Source organism: Platalea leucorodia (genome assembly GCF_965183815.1).
Source record: "Platalea leucorodia genome assembly, chromosome: Z".
In the NCBI taxonomy this organism is placed as follows: Eukaryota; Metazoa; Chordata; class Aves; order Pelecaniformes; family Threskiornithidae; genus Platalea; species Platalea leucorodia.
Window position 1 is genome coordinate 38,797,430 of NC_138858.1, and position 14,444 is coordinate 38,811,873.

Consider the following 14,444-nt stretch of genomic DNA (forward strand, 5'->3'; position numbering starts at 1 on the left):
CAGATGAGTGGCTTTAGTTAAGCATATCACAGATTAGAAAGACAGGACAACCGATACCCACATTTCCAAGTAAATTACTAAAGCAGCAATAGCTACTGATCTCTCAAGAATGAAACGTAAGGCAATTACAGTTTTGCGACACACCAGCATAAAAACCCTTTGCTGTCTTGAAACTGTCATCTGTTAATGACTTACAAAAACAAGCCAAGCATGTTTGATCAACACATAAAACTAAGGACACACTTTATATTCTCTCTGGAAGCACTTGAGAAAAGTTTTAAAAAGCAAGGTTAAGATGCCAAAAGGATTATATTTACCTTAATGATGTACTATAAGAAAATATGCAGCAAAACAACTCTCCCTGTGTGCAGCTATTCTGTTTCCCAGGACTCTACTGAGTCACTAAGCAATTCCCATTAATATTACCCTCCATGCTTAAAGTTATTTATTTATTCCTGAACCCATGCTAAATATTTATATTTGCTGAAGACATCACCATAGATTAAATCCATTCTTTACCAATGTTTAGCTAAGAGATGAACTAGTACAGACCTGTGCACTATTATTTGCATAACTTTAGCAGAATATTGAGTTCATTTCAGAAGTCTCGCCTCTTCCAGAGGCCTGTTGTACATCATCAAGCTTTCAGCAAACGTGTGCGTGCTCATTCTAAGTTGCTTTGGGAATCCAAAAGAACTAGTTCCGATTTACAAGTATCACTCTATTAAGTACAGTTTCTTAAAACCTTTTAAAAACATAGATAAAAGAATGAACATTATAGCTAGCACATGACAAGAATCCGTCATTTTGAACTAATGGCCAGTTCTAACTGTTGCAACTTGACTAGTACCTTGTGAGGAATGACGATTTTTGGGTGTCTCTGTCTACTGGCTGCGAGATGCTTTGGGCTTGATGTACAGCTGTGCTCCCTGTCCCACTCACAAGGAGATGGCAGTGCAGTAGTTTGCTCCCTGAAAAACAAAGTTTCATTTAAGTCATGTATAATCACAAAAGAGTGACTGTGAAGCCTGGGACACTGAAGTCCTAGTGATAAAAAGGATACAAAATATATTTCCCTGGCTAGTTTGGCATGCTTTAGCTTCCCTGGTAATCAAGTGGAAACAGTGCTTGAATAAAGGAGATACTTGGCAATATTTACACTTGCAGCAAGACTGCAAAGTTCAATTCAAGCATTGTCCCTCCTCAGGCATCCACACAAGCCTGCACACAAGGTAATGATCCATTTTTGCAAACTAAAGAGGGCAGAGATAGGAAGCATGCTTATATTCCCTTTCTTGCACTGGTCCTTTCTGCAAGGCATTTGGGCTTTTTGCTTTAATTTAGCCTTAGTCTGATAGCTTAGTTTGCACAACATTGTACAAAGTTAAGCTAGTAAGAGCACTGTATCTTAAGCATAACCTCAGTAAGAACAATCAGATACACGCATTCTGGTGACTTCAGTTGGTAAATTAACAACTCCAGTTGCCAAATGATAGAAAAGAAACAATTCCCAATGTAATTTTCTACTTCTTCCCCCACTCAACAGGCCTCAGCTACCCCTCTTCTGCACAAGCAGTATCTTAACTTCAATTCAGCATCCCTGTCAGAGGGCTCCTCCTCTCCCCCACCCCTTGTCCTAACCCTTGATTATCCTGTGTAGGAAAACAGAAAATGAATGGTTTAACTAAGATGAAGGAGGAACTTTTGACAGAAATAGAAACAGAAGCTAGTGGTTAGGGTTTGTTGGTTGGGTTTTGTTTTGTTTTTTTGAAAAAAAACAACACTCATCTTGATCATCTTAATTCCTCTCAAAGAGCATCTTTCCAAAGTGTTCCATCTTTGAAGATGGAAGTCTACAGCCAGACTTCCCTGGAAGAGTACCTTATCCATACTTGTAACAGATTTGGGTTTGTTTTTTTTCCTCTCCAATGTATATGTGTTTTTTTTAATTCTGCTTAATACTCCCATTAGCCATTTCTAGACAGCAGGACAGCCATAAGAAAGAGATGCTGAAAGAATTCTGCAGAACTTTCCCAATTATCTACAAGTCTACCCCACATTTTACTGATGCGTCTTGTGTGTGGCACCCACTTTTTCCTAGGCACAATCATAATGAGGTCCCATGTTCAAAAAAGCAAACTTAAAAGCTCCAAGATATTTTAAAAATACATTTGGTCTCAGAGTAATTTCTTAAAAACCTCAAAAATGCAAGCACCTGCCAGACATCATGTTGTGAAACTAGAAAGTCCTTTTCCCTCTCTGCTGATTCTTCCAGCATAAAAGCATCTTTCTAAATGTAATAAACTACTGTTTTAGATCAAGGCATGATTTGTGAAGTCACAGAACAAAAGGATGCTTAATATGAGTTTCCATGATCACCAAAGAGCAGCAAGGAGCTGTGCTGTGCATTATGAACAAACATCAGCTTTATTGTTCCAGGCTGTGCACAGAATACTATTCTAGAGGCTCCCGGAAAGTTACACAAGCAAGCTAAACCCAAACTACCACTGCTGTCATTTTGCCTCTGCATGAAGATGCCTAAAGTTACAAAAATCAATCTGTCACAGAAATCAGATCACTATTCCAAGCAAAAATGGAGGCAGAAAAACATACTTTATAATGCCTTTGATATGGAAATGTAAATGAATGCCTTAGCAAAACAACATATTTGCCTTTTCTGCTTTCTTTTGCACCTTATTCTGGGTTTTTAATCAGGATTTTCACAACTTTCAAGGATGGCACTGGAGCTGGCATCACGCTCTAATGCTATTTTTTATTTTAGATGATGATTAAGAGAAATAAAGGAAGTATTTGAGTTAAGCATGCAACTGAATTTGTGCAGTGAAGAGATGACAGATGAGGACCTCTATATCCTACATTGAGTATTAGGTTTTGGAAACTGTCTCATAATGGTTTGGCTGTTGGTTTTTTTTTTCCTCTATACACACACACACACTTCTAAATGACCTTTTTTTATATGAACGTGACAGGGTACCTCTAGAAGTTGTGATAAGCTGATGTTAGCAAAGTGAGTTATTGATTTGGTTATGCCAGTTGCATAGAATAAGCAGTCTGCAGCTGCAAAAAGAACAGCATTTTTTTCTTCAACTCACAGTTCACTTTGCCGCAATTGCTGGTTACCAACCTTTAGTTCCCTGAAAGTTTTAATGAAAACATAAAAGGGATCCCTATTACAGTCCAATGACAACAGCTTTTCTGCTTTTGTGAAACTGTTGGAATGGCAAATCCAAACATAATCCAAATACATCTTAATCAGTTTGGAATTCCAAGTGTGTACAACAATCACATCAACTAAACCTCTCCCAGAAAGGAAGGAGATGCCTGATTAAGTATGTTGGAAATAAAAACAAATATTAATGGGGTAGTGTCTTTTGCACTTTGATACTGACTAACGCTCAACAGCAGATGAGAGCCAAGCAGTCCCAGTCACAAAACAAAAAATAATGGATGCTAAAGTTAGCAAGTTTCATTTTTAGATGGCTTGTTTCAAGCTGTGACTCTGGCCAAACAAACCTACTTGAAAACAAAGAGGAATTCTGCAAGAATGTACCATTACTTTCCAACACAGCTCCTCAAAATATCAAGAGCAATCATGCACTGTTTTATCAACATGTAAAGAGTGGCCGCAAAATTCAAAGAGATTGGCATGCAGATAACTCAGATGAAACAATCAAAGGAAGTCACAGTCTAGGACACTCTACTGTCCTGTGTCCAAACACATTGTACTAAGAACTGCTTTAAATGGGCAGATTTTTAACAAAAAGCTATACAAGCACTCATTAACACAATACCAGAAACTCAGGACCAATCTGAAGAATACTTCTGTTGGTAAAAGGCTGGAAACTGTTGGCATCAGCATATTTTCTAGACTAGTTTTTGTGGTTTTGGTGATGCAACTAAAAAAAAAAAATCATATGGTGCACTGTATTTTAATTGCTTTTACTGTTGCTACCACCATCAGGGGAAGTACTCTTGTGGAAAAATTACAGGATAAATCTGAGTTCAGTTATAGCCAAACAGTCACAGTTTTATTCCAAGCTTTTCTTTGAAGTCTTGCTTACACAAAACTATTCCAAACCAGTACAAACATATTAATTGCTCTTGAACAAATGCCTCTCACATTTTGCACTCATCTGCAATATTTGAAACAAGGTGACGGCATTCTAATGTATAACATAAATAGGAGAGACTAGAAGGGCTGTGAAGACTCCCACCCACTGATGCTACTCATAGTGGAAGGTGAGAGAGAACAACAACCCACTTTCACACACACCGTAAGTTTTTGAGGGAAACAGTTATGAATAGAAAGAATTTTCTGAAGCCTAATACTCAAGTTGTGTGGTACAAGAAAGCACTCTGGATTGTTTTTAACAAAACCAGAATGCTTGGTATTTCACATTTTGAACATTAATTGACTTCTCTTCTAATAACTAAAACTTTCCTTCAGGGAAACAGTATTCTTAACTATGATGAACTCTTGCTTCCTAGCAGAGAAGGAAAGTTGCACACACAAAGTGTTTTTCTTTTCCTCTTTTGGAAGCCGCTAATTCTCTCATGGATAAAACCAAAATATGTATATTTTTAAATGGGGGAGAGGGGAAATGCAAACATACATGCATCAGCTCAGTAGTAAGCAATAAACACAAAAGAACCATTTAATTTTTCATTGATGAGTATACACCTGTTTATCTTTTCTGTTCTTCAGTAAACTCCTGATTTAGAAATAACACCTTCTCCTACTTATTCTACTAGCCAAGGACAAGAAGTACCCAGAAATCTCTAATGAGACCACAAAGTTTAACTGCAGAAGATACACAATTTGTAAGGTACAAAAAAGAAAAAAAAAAATTACCTGTTTTATGCATGACTCCTCTTTTCTGATAACAAGTTTTAAAATTGCATGATTCAGGGTGAGCACAGGTTTTCCCACAGTTACTCACTGATTGTTTTTTAACACTTACCCTGGATGTTGCCACAGATTTGCATGTCTACCCTCAGGAAGCAGCTCCCTCTTGTTAAGGGGAGTAATACCTATCGCTGCTTCTAAAATAGTTATATATTTCTTGTACCGCATCCTGCCTCTCTCAAGAGTTCCACCACGCTAAGTTATCATCCAAATGCAGATGCTGCAACTGAACTCATGCCTCTTCACTTATCTGAATTGCTGCTTTTCAGAACATGCTGCATAAAAATAATGCTTTTCCCCCCTCTCCCAGGCTTGAAGAGTTAGCAGGAGAGAGAAACCAAAAGAAAAACTACCAGATTCCCCTGAAACGTCATTGTTACATAATTCAATCTTTGAATAAGATACTAATGAAAATGATTGAAGAGACAATCACAGTTCTAAGCCTGGCCGGATAATGCACATTCTCCAATTGACTAATCCTTTGCTAAATCTCTGCTGCCTATAATCTTTCAAGTACTAATGGAGCACTAGGTAACTTCTCTGTCAAACACATCCAGGGAATAACAGAGATGTCGACAGAAAACTTGAGACTGTTTTAGACACTGTGAGAGACAAAAATAGCTTTTGCTTCAACTTTCCTTCTCAGCACCAGAAAGCTCTGTACATTGGAAGTGTTGACAAGGGGTTTACCTGATCTGTTCAGACAAGGCATGGAGAAATATTTCCTTACGTGACTTGTACAGTATTAAGAAAGCTAAAGACTCCCGTGACGATACCTGCTACTCATTCAAACACACATCACACAATGCCAGAAGCCACTTTCCATGCCAAAATTGTTCTAGCCATGAGGTAAGTAACTGTGCACACCAAAGACCTCAGGTACTAACTACAAAGGTGAAAACAGATGTACGTGTTGAAGTAACTGATATTTTGGAAATGCTGCAGCACTGCCAAATTGCAGTACTAAAAGAGATGTTGTAATGTTGTTGTAATGCTACTTAGATACTAATAGAGTAAGATATGAATGTTTTATATATAATTACATATAGTATATAAATATTATGTACTTACGCAGTAATATAGATAAAAATGTAAAAAGAACAGATGAGATGGGAAGACTGAAGACTTCAGCTACAACTCCCTCTGTAAACTGTGCATTTTAGTTATTCCTCATTATTAGACATGTCTATATTTCTATTGGGGTGACTTTGTATTGCATGCTACTTATTTAGAAACTGCCAAGATGAAGATGAAAACCACAAGTTTTTGTTACTTATACTGTAAAATATTCAGCTCTTAACCACAAGATTTGCATAAACATTATCAGGTGCTATATTACTTACAATGCTGTGCTACCCGTATTTGGTGTTTAATATTTAGCCAAATTTGTAGGTTATGTTAACACATGTACACACTGAACTCTCTCAAGTTATTACTAAACAGTCATCCATAGGACTGATCTTAGAAGGGCAAAATAAAATTAAGCATTTTTTAGATTCACAGAGTACTACTACAAACAACTGTCAGAGGGGAAAATTTAGTTTTCACCTGCCTAGTTGCATGCTGATACGTAAGGAATATGCAGTCTGAAAATTTGTGATTTATTAAGAAAATTAATTAATATATTAAAAACACAGAAATTAAGCAAAGAATTACTTTTCCAGGTCTTAACTACAACTTCAAACATCTGTATACATAGTATTAAGAAGCTTAGGAAAGCAAAGTACTACTAGTAGTCTGCAAGCACATCTAACGTCATTAAGCCTGCACGTATCCTGACTTCTGATAGCTTTGGCAGCTCTACTGCAAAGGCAGTCCTGACTAGGAAAAGACAAGATAAGAAGCGGGCAGTTTTTTGACTATTCTGGTTTTTAAGAACCTTCTGACTGTAGTACTCCATGACAACATTCAATTTTACTTAAACACAGAAACATTTTGATAGAATCCCGTCTTCCCTCAAATTCAGTTTTGTTAGCAACATCAGTATTGCCACAATTTCTCCCATGAAGTTTTGGTGCTTCTTTCTGTCCCACTCTTAACACTTTTTAACGCTAAATTTTCCCCTTGTAGATCTAAGAAATAGCCCTTATAAAAACTTCCCAAAAGTACTTTTCAAAGCCAGAGTCCTCTGCAAAGTCTACAAAGAACATTTAGTGCAGCTCTGGTCTCTTTGGGCAAAGCCCGTTAATTCTGACTGGAATAGGTGTCCCACAACTAGCCTTTTACGCAGAGAAGCCAAGCTTGCACCAGAAGCACAAGTTACTCCCAAGTACAGCTTTTGGCCAAAAGGCTCATGAAATCTCTGGATGTCTAGAGGGAGTAAGACTGACTCAGAGTTTATCAACTTCCTTCAACTTTATTTGAAAACAGAAATTCAAAGCTGCTCGTACCTCCATTGTTAGTGAAGGATGGCTTCTGCAGCGCAAACAAAAGGTCTAGAACATACCTTCATCCACTGTTTCCTGTCGGGGAGTTACCACCCATTCCCCTTCTGACTTTGTATTTTTTCAGGAAGAATGAACACCAAGTTTTATTGGAAAGAACAGAGCACAGTTTTCCTAACTGGGAACACACAAGTGAACAAACATAATCTAAGAACTGAGCTGCTAAGAAAAATATTTGTGTCAACTTCAGGAACTCATGTTCCTCAGCCATATCCAAAAAGATAACAGCAAGAAACCGCCCCACAGTTTGGCTAAAAAGATTCTTTGTTTATTCACTATATTTGCATTCTCTGCTAACCTTCTCCCTGTGGATCTCCCACATTAATTACTAATCAGTTAAAAAAAAAAAACAAAACCACCAGTAACATGCATTTCTATTGAACTGATACAGTGCGCTGTGGCGAAGTACAGAAAGGCTTGGAGAACTTGTCACAGCCTTACCAAGCTACACTGGCTGTAAGGAAAGAGTGAAAACTGTCAGCTTTTCTTTATCTGCTCCAAAGTCCCCTACTCTTTTCTGTGCTTCCTTAGCTGGGGGGGGAGGGGCGGGGGGGCCAGATTCAGTCTTGGGGCAGGGATTTCAACCTGGCTGAAATTCTACAGATGGCTTTTGCAAAAGCAGTTCTGAAGTTTGCTTATTTTAATTCCCACTGTAAAAACTGTAGACTCAATTGCAATGGATAGTTTGGAAAGTAAGACATATTTCAGGGAATGGGGAAAGAATGACAGAAGCACTTTTCTGCATTAAAGAAACATTTATGAGATCAAAGCGAAAGCTTCCTTTTGCTCTAATCCTTGACAGATGAAAACAGAGTCATACTCCCTTAATTAGATGTAAAGCATACTTCATGTAAAAAACTGATGACAGAGGCATGATCACATCTTTAGTCACTTCAGACCCAACTACAAATGAGACAACCATTGCCCAATGTAGCCACAAATTACTTTCCATCTTTGGGAAGAGACAAAATTCTTTTCTTTCTCATCTCTCAACAAAAATCTCTGTAACACCTACAGACCAAAGAATTCTCTCGTGAGGAAAGCAAAGAAACAAAGGTCTCTTCCTACATGCTTTTTCTCAGGTGAAAAGAAAAACTATGACAGACAATTGTTAACTTGCAAAACATACATGTGTATTGTTTGGGCTACATAGCTAAGAAGCAGCTTGAAAAATGATCGATGCGTACATAAAGCCTGATCTGTTGAAACAATCCTGAGGCAAAGGAACATCAAGGATCAGATTGGGAGTTTGAGGGCGGGAACGGTTTCACGGAAAGAGAAGAGGAGGACCTGGAAACTTCTTTCACACAGCTTCACAGATTGCAGTTGCTTTTGGCCCCTCCTTAGAGAGTGTCCCTTGCCTTAACAGTCCATATGTTCCTGAAGATTCTCAGAATCAGCTTATACAAAGTTGTGCTAAGGAGGCTAGAGACACCAGCAGTCAAATCTGCTGGCTATTAAGCAGAGCTAGATGATGAAGCAGATGTTAGGAGAGAGAGAGCAAGCCGGACTACAGACAGCCTTGCTGTTAACAGTGACGTGCAGGAGAGATTTATGGGTTTTCTCTAATGTCTCCTAAAAAAAAAAAAAAAAAAAAAAAACTAACAAGGCAAAGCAAATAACAAGTAGCTTGAACAAATATGTGAAACCTTGGTTTAGATGAAGCCAAACATTGTTGAGTTCAGGCTCAGTTATCAATACAACGCAGGCTGATGTTAAAGGATTAGTTTGGTGTGACAGAGTAATGACAACAAAATGCCTTTGGGAGGGGTGTTATTAAACCAATCGGAGGAAAAAATCCAAAGTGGTCCAAAATATCTGAACTCATGCCTACCTTAATGAAAACATACCCACACCTAACCAGACATCCTAAATCTGACATTTCACATGTATATAAACCACACCCGAGATAATCTGCATACTTTTAAGAAATAAAAAGAAATTTCTCAAAAGCAGTTCTGGATTGCTGGTGCAAAACAGAAGCAAAGACAATGGCATGGAAATGGAGCAGGCATTGGGAAAAATCAGAACAAAAGGGGATTTATATTTTTCCTTGCACACTTCTTATTGGCCCTACTATTGCATCACACAGTATTTTTGTCTGTCATTTTCACGTTATACATGTGAAAATACAGCACTAGTGAGTTTCATTTTCTTCCTAGCTTAGGAACCATGGTTATCTGAGGTCAACACTCAGATACATAATGACAATGCTGACCTAAATTCAGGAAGACTTGGGTAGCTCATGTTTCCTAAAAACAAAGCCTGCAGCTGATGAATACGCACCAGGGTAGATGCCATACAAGACATCAGACCAGAGCTCCCACAGCTCACTCCGTCATTACTAGGCTTGGATCATAAACACCCTAAATATGTTCACAACTGCAAGGGTCATCTAACACTGGACAGGGAAGAGCCACAGTCTGCATTCTTATTTGAAACAGAAATCTACAATATTCCCTAGCAACATGTACTTTCAAAAAGCAATAATCTGATTTAAGAGAAAGCAAAACACAACAATAACAAAACAACTAAAAAACAACCCAAGCATTAATAGTTTAAGTTGTGAAATGATCTGGAGTGGTCTTCGCTGCCGCACAAAGCTGTTTCATTCCCATACTGCAGTCAGTACCTGTGTTAATTTTGTAATATTTAACTCAAAAATAACCTCAGCCCTTTACTGCTAAATGCAAGCTTTGTTTGGTTAAAAAAAAAAAATTGCAGCGAGTTCTAAATCACAATTTACCTATTCAGAAGAGAAAGAAAAAAAAAGAAGAGAAAGAAAAAAAAGAGAAGAGAAAGAAAAAAAAAAAAGAAGAGAAAGAAAAAAAAAAAAAAGAGAAAGAAAAAAAAAAAGAAGAAGAGAAAGAAAAAAAAAAAAAAAAGAAAAATTACTTTCTGAAGTGGGACTAGGATAACCCTAGTACTGGTAAAAGACCATTAAAGGGCAACAGAAGGCTCCAAAGACTCTGGGCACAAGAAGGGAGCACACTTTATAAGGGAGCACATTTAGGGATCTAACACAGTGCTGCTCTTTACGAGGAAGAGGACAGGTTCAGATAATTGAGAAGAGCAACCCGTGGTTGAACAGCTCTATTTTGACAAAAGCACCTGAGAGAGAAATCTGTGTAGAAATTAAACCTGAGTACTTCTCTGGGGATTTCCAAACAACTTAGGGCACTTGGTCATGGGACTGAAACCAAACCTTTAACTGTGAAAGATGACGTGCACTGGTGTGCACATGTCAGCATGGCCATGCAAAACCAGTCATACCCACTTCGGTGCTGCAATCTTTGTAGGTAGCTCACCATTTGCAAACTTTCTTCGCTATGGCAAGACCCATATATTAGAATACAGGCCTAAAAATTATGCCCTATACCTTATTGCCATAAATGTTGGTTTTATAAATAGATTGTCTCATTTTTGAGGCGTTTTCTGAAGTTCAAAGAAATTCACTGCAATTTGGGACTAAGATCCACAGGCCTTATGCAGCTGATGTCAAGGATCAATTGTCAGATTTAATAAATTAATTTTTTCCCCAGCAGTGATTATTTTCATACCTCTTTGAAAATAAACTAGACTTGAAAATCTCTAACCTCAACAAACTGTAGCTGTTACACCACGTCAGTGCTTTCTTTCCCCTGTTATTAGAAGGACTGGTTCCAGGATTACTACAATAGGATGAAACTGATGCAGCCAAGACATGACAAAAATTATACTGTCCTTGAGAATGTAAATACTGTTATCTCAGCAATGAAAAGAGAACAGTCTTGTAACAAGATATTTCCTTTACCCCACAAGGAAGTTCTGGAGACAGACAATGTTGGTAACTGTTAAAACACACACACAAATGCTATCATCTAAATTTGCTCTCAGTTAAATGCAGCTTTGAAGTAGTCCTGGAATATTAGGCCATTCCCCAATTGAGGATTACTATGATCCAGGAATTGATGCTTTTAAGCATCTAGGTTTTATAAAGGTACAACACATCCCATTTTGTGAACCATGTTAGTGCTTAAACATTATTTTAATCACTAAGAAAGATTTCCTGGGTGTCCTTAGAAGACACTGAACCAGGAAAGGGGGGATTAAGCAATCAAAAAAGTATCAGACACTTAATTACTTTGATGCTTCATTCTGAAGAGCTCTGTTCAGATTATAGTTCATGCAAAGTATTGGGATCATCCTAACCCCACTGTGTAACTCCCGATACTCATCTTTAGCCTCACAAAAACGCAGCGTAGTGGCACTAAGCACAGTAGCAGTTACTGATACTGTGATACAGGGCAATGCAGAACACAAAGTTTCTCCAATCCATTGTGACTTCCTTTTGCAAATGGAAGAGGAGTCACTACTGCTACTTGAATATGATGTTTAGGGCATAAGAAGATGTTTGCACATAACAGTCTGGAAGCGATTATAACAGTAAACTCACCTAAAAGTCAAATACATGCAGAAAGCTTCCTCAGAAGCCTGATGAAAGTCCTCAGATGCACTGGGTTATACTAGGTATAAATCTGGCTGACTGTGTCTAAGTGGCACACACATGCTTACTACATGCAAAGCATTTTGAAGTCTCTTCAAGCAGCCTGACGATCTACCAATGCATATCAATATACACAAGCAAACTTCCCATGCTTTCCAGTACCTGATCCTTGCCATGCAGACCTCATGGATTCCGACAAAGGTCACTGCTTGGAAGAGCTTACAGATTGATCCTTAGACTATGAATGCTTCAGAAACAAAAGAAGCAATTTTATCAGTCATAGCACATGTTTGTTTTTCTTTTCTCTGAATCACAGCTGAGTCACAGTCCTAAACCTTTACAATAAAACTTTGCTGAGCAAAAGAAAAGGTTAAATCATTTTAATTTGTTTCAAACCGTCCCACCTTGATAATTAAATCCAAAGGTTAAAAGAAAGCAGACCTTTGGTGGCCTCTCCGGCAGCACAGCTTTGGGGCTGAGAGCTTTCAAGTACTGTCCTAACTGCTGGATTCGCCACCAGTTTATAAATCGAAGCTAGGGAGCAGATTATTCAGAGATTCCAGCTGTTTTAAGTGAGTAGCTATTAGAAAGCAACAGTGGAGGTATGAAAGTTTTCAGATAACCAGTCTGAAAGATGAGTCTATGACTGACACCACTATGTTCAGACAGCGTGCACTCGTTCATCCTGGAAAAACATGCAGAGGAAGCATGTTTCAAGCAGGGGGAAAGTACGGGCCGAGCTGTCTAACAACGCAAGCGCATGCCACTGGCAGATCAACCTTGGCGCTCCACGACGCAGATCTCATGCACCTGGGCGCCAGCACTTTAACAGGGCAATCACATATTCGGCTGCCGGAACTGCCCGTGCCTTTGTTTTACAGCTCCCTGTTAACTTGAAACTTCCCCTGACCCAGTTAGCCAAAGCCCGAGGCACGGCTGGAATCCACTCGCGATGTGCCAACACAAAGATTTCAGGAATTCTGCGTGTAACAAAGGCAGCCCCAGCCCCCGCCGTCGGGGGTGTGCGCCCGTCGGGGGACCCGCCCCTCCGAAGGGGGAAAAAACCCGGGTAAACAAAACCCCTGATTCATCGGTGACATCTCTCCCACTTCCCACGTAGTATCGCACTCTCCCGGAAAGTACTTAGCACGGAAAAAGTCACCGAGAGCCGCTTAATCCCGTTAGGGAAAAGCCGATCCGCGACCCGAGCCCGGCTGCTCGCGCGCCCCAGGTGCGCGGCGGCGGGAGCGGGGCCGGTCCGGGGGGTCCCCCGCGCCCGACCGCAGCCCCCGCCTCGGCTCCCGCGGACAAAGGCGGCAAAGTGCGCCCGGGGGGGCCCCAAACCGCACAAAGGAGGGAGAGGGAGAGGGAGAAGTCGCGCAGCTCTTCTCTGCAGCGCGGCCCCCGGAGCGGGGGCAGCGGCGGCAGCGGCCGAGGGGCGGCGGAGCGGCGCACCTGCCCGGGCCGGGGGGGGGGGGGGGGGGGGGAAGGCAGCCGCGCCCCACGGGGGGATACTCGCCTGCTGGCGGAGGCAGCCCCGCTGCGGCGGCGTCCGGCTGCGGGAGCCGAGGTGCCGGGAGGCGGCCCGGCGCTGGCACTCCGCACCCTGCCCTCTCAGCCCTTCCCCACCGCCCCGGAGCGGGCTGCGACGGCGGCGCCGAGTCCGAGCGCGGGGCCGAGGCCGAGGCCGGGTCCGGGTCCGCTGCGGCCGCTCCCGCCGAGTCGGGCGATTTCCTGCGGGCGGGGGCGGCGCGGCCGCGGCGGGGCGGGGCGGGCTCCCGCCGCAGGTGCCGGCCTCGCCCCCAGGTGGGGAGGCGGCGGAGGGGAGGGAAGGGGAGGGGCAGGGGCGGGCGGCGGGGCCCCTCCGCGGGCGCGGCTCCACCTGCGGCCGCCGCCCCCCGGCCCGCGGCTGAGGGGAGGCTTCGCCCGGCTGCCCCCGGCCCGCGCTGGGACGCACCCGCACGCGCTCCCTCGCGCAGCCGGTGGCGGGCGGGGCAACAGGAAATACCGGTTGCAGCCCGGTGCTCCGCGCCGCTGAGTCACCGCGGCGGGGCCGCCCCGGCCGCCTCGCCCCCCGGCTTTTCCCAGCCCGTCCCGTCTCCCGGGAGGGGGGGGCCCGGCCCGGCCCGGCCCGGCCCTGCCCTCGGCTCTACCCCCCAGCCTACCTTCGCCGCCCGGCATTGCCCGGAGCGCCCCCGCGGCGGGGCCGGGGCGGAGCGCGGAGCCGCGGGCGGCCGCAGCAGCTCCCGCGGCCGGTGCCGGCTGCTGGCGGGCCGGGGCGGAGCTGGCGGAGCCCTGCTGCTGCCGCCGCTGCTCTCGGGGTGCCCCGTCACCCGGCCCTGCGTTTGTGTGGTTTTTCCGTTTACATCAACACTTTGTTAGGAACTTGGGATCGCTGCCCGTCTAAACTTTCCTAACTGGAAGCCCTCCGAAACAGCTTTTAAAACCACGGTGCAGCCTTCCACGTATGCTTCTGAATCCGCTTTTTTCCTGCCCGTCGCCACCGAAGAGCGAGGGCGCCGGCTTCCCTCTGCTTCGCTGCTCGGCTCCGAGGAGCTGGGCGCCCACAGCGTCGCGCACAGCTGGG

At 42.6% G+C, this 14,444-nt stretch overlaps 1 protein-coding gene across 2 annotated transcripts in view; it reads right to left on the reverse strand.

Moving 5' to 3' along the window:
- The window catches only part of TJP2 (tight junction protein 2), a 68,875-nt gene extending 54,768 nt beyond the window's left edge, over positions 1–14,107 (reverse strand). Inside the window, exons 1-2 of one of the 2 annotated variants that reach the window (XM_082336166.1) lie at positions 14,023–14,107; positions 851–971 (exon numbers count right to left, since the gene is read on the reverse strand). The gene's annotated coding sequence lies outside the window, so the exon portion shown is untranslated. Of the gene's footprint in view, positions 1–850; positions 972–13,372; positions 13,442–14,022 lie in introns of those variants that run through there. The other variant, XM_082336167.1, reaches the window with a different exon arrangement.
- Positions 14,108–14,444: the final 337 nt, after the last annotated feature.